This window comes from Orycteropus afer, unplaced genomic scaffold, assembly GCF_000298275.1.
Source record: "Orycteropus afer afer isolate SDZICR_OR568_19922 unplaced genomic scaffold, OryAfe1.0 scaffold00229, whole genome shotgun sequence".
NCBI classification, from domain to species: domain Eukaryota; kingdom Metazoa; phylum Chordata; class Mammalia; order Tubulidentata; family Orycteropodidae; genus Orycteropus; species Orycteropus afer.
Genome location: NW_006921816.1, coordinates 1519382 through 1522210, shown reverse-complemented (window position 1 = coordinate 1522210; position 2829 = coordinate 1519382). Strand labels below are relative to the sequence as shown.

The window sequence follows — 2829 nt, the reverse complement described above, 5'->3', positions numbered from 1 at the left end:
CAAAATAGCCAAAACCAGTCCATTTCAGCTCACTAATGCCAAGGATATCAATCTTTATGTGTTCCATTTCATTTTTGACAACTTCCAATTTTCCTAGGTTCATACTTCGTACATTTCATGTTATGATTAATGGATGTCTGAAGCTGTTTCTCTTCAATTTCAGTTGTGCCACATCAGCAAGTGGAAGTCTTGAAAGCTTTACCTTATCCATGGGACTAAGACTGGGTTTACTCAGATGATGCAGTTCATTCCCAGTCCTATTTTGAGAGCCTTCTAACCTAACCGGACTATTCATAAAGTTGCACGGTAATGTATCAAACAGTGTTTCTTTGTTATTCATAAGGTTTTCCCTGGCCAATTCTCTGAGAAGTAGACAGCCTCTTCCTTCTTCCTAGTTTGTTTCAGTCTGGGCTGATATCTGTGCACTATGTGCATCCCGCTGGGTTTGAAACACCAGTGGCTCAGCCTCAAAACTCACATCAACACATCACCATGGTAGGACAAACCGACAGACAAGTTTGTCTCCCTATTGGAAACCTCTCATACCACCCTTACCTGGGTCCCTGCCGCTAACTCCTCCTCTGTCCAGATTCCTGGGCCTTTTAATCCCCTTTCTCTTTAGGGAAGTAGATTGCCTAATCTTCCTCCCTTGGAGCAGTTGGTTGATTCAAACTGCTGACCTTCAGGTTAATTCAATGCCATCCAGTCAGATTCAACTCATAGCTACCCATTCTTGGGTTTCTGAGGTGGTATCTCAACCAAAGTAGATTGCCCAACCATCCTTTCAAGGAGTGGCTAGTGGGTTTGAACCACCAGCCTTCTGGTTAGCAGTCAAAATGACTTAGGCACTAAGCCACCAGAGCTCCCAACTTTCAGGTTAGCAGCCTTATCCACTACACCACTAGAGTTCCTTGGCAAGTCCAGTGAATCAAATTAATTAGGTTTTGAGTTCATACTTGAACTTTCTCTGAGAAATTGCTGGAATCATGGATGATGTAATGGTTAATTTTGTATGTCAATTTGGCTAGACAATGGTGCTCAGTTGTTTGGTCAAACACTAGTCTAGATGATGTTATAAAGTAGTTAGTTATATGTGGTTAAATCAGCTGATGTTAAGTAAAGCAGATTACTGTCCACAATATGAGTGGGCCTCATCCAATCAGTTGGAGACATTAAGAGAAAAAAGGAAGTTATATTCTACCTCCAGACTACAAATAGACATTTTGCTAGCCTCTTCACTCTTCATTCTTCCTGTCACCTGACCTACAGATTTTGGGACACAAGACTGTAAGAATCTCTACCCAGCTCTACAACCTACATATTTTGGACTTTCTAGCCCCTCACGATCACATGAGCCAATGCCTTAAAATAAATTTCTCTCCTTAGGGAGATAAAGAGAGAGAGATCTATATATCTTAATGGTGCTCTTTCTCTACAAAACCTTGACCAAGACAGGTGAGGTATGATAGAAGGCATCATTAACATACATATTTTATAATGTTGCCATCAGTATATATTTTATTTTACCTGAATAGTAAATAAGGAGCCCTGGTGGCACAAATGGGTAAGTACTCACCTGTTACCCTAAAGGTTGGTAATTTGAACTGACTTGGTGACTCCTCGGAGGAAAAAAAAAAAAAACCTGGCACTCTTCTCCCATAAACATTACAGCCAAGAAAAGCCTATGAGGCAGTTCTGCTCCATCACATGACATTGCTATGAGTGGAAAACAACTTCATGGTATTTAACAACAAGGAGTTTCTTACATACTTTACTAAGTAAAATTCAGTGAAAATGAGTTACCTGGCTAGCTTGAAGATGAGCCTTCCCAATGTACTGAAAGATGTTTAGGTTACTTCTCCTTAGAATGCCGGAACCAGAATAAAGAATATCAAGGCCATAAGTAGATGCTGAATAGGGATCACCTAATGACAGGAAAATCAACAACTGTAATTTAGTAGCAGCTTTAACAGCACCAAGTTGGGTTGGGGTATGGAGGGAGAATCCTTTTTGGGGTTACATACGTTCTATGTAGCCAGTATAGGCAGAAGAGGATCCACTCTTGGAGAAACGGTCGTAATTGTGAACAATCATTTCTTTCAGAACTCGACGGATCATTTTGCTGCAATATAGAAAAAGAAAAGGCTGCAAATTCATTGCAATGGCTGTTTCCTAAGTCAAATTTGGAAAAAAGCCAAATCCTCAGTGGAAAAAAGTGGGAGCCAAATTTTCCTCATGCCACACCACAATTGGGGGAAGTGCCAATTGGAACTTTAGGATCAGGGCTATCCCCTTCATTCCTTAGATATTTCAAATTTAATGTGGTATCAAAATGACAGCAAGGCGGGAGAGTCTAGCTATAAGATGGCTTAAGCTGACTAGTGGACACACCTCAGAAGAGGAATAGATATTTCCTTTAATCTGAATATCAGTCAGCGGAAACTCTATGGATCACGATGGTCCGATTCATATCTGACCATGGGGATGTCGCAGGACTGAGCAGCATCTTGTTCCATTGTGCATAGGATTGCCAAAAGTTAGGAAAACAGCTAACAGTAACAACAAAAACTCATATATGAAACACTGTCTCCTCTCTAGTAAGTCTTCATCTTTACTGTACCTCTATTTTGTCTATTTAATTAATGTTGAGATGTTTCTATTTCTGACTACTTAATAGTAATCACATTTGTTGTTGTCGTTGTTATGTGCCGTCGAGTCGGCCCCAACTCAAGTGACCCCTCCTTGGGTTTCCGAGGCAGTATCACTACGGAAGTAGGATTGCCCAACCTTCCTTCCGAGGAGGGGCTGGTGGGTTTGAACTGCCAGCCT

General features: G+C 41.0%; 1 protein-coding gene across 1 annotated transcript in view; it reads right to left on the bottom strand.

Moving 5' to 3' along the window:
- The window catches only part of LOC103203787 (microsomal triglyceride transfer protein), a 77438-nt gene that overhangs the window by 13488 nt on the left and 61121 nt on the right, over positions 1–2829 (bottom strand). The gene's annotated exons all lie outside the window — the stretch shown is intronic.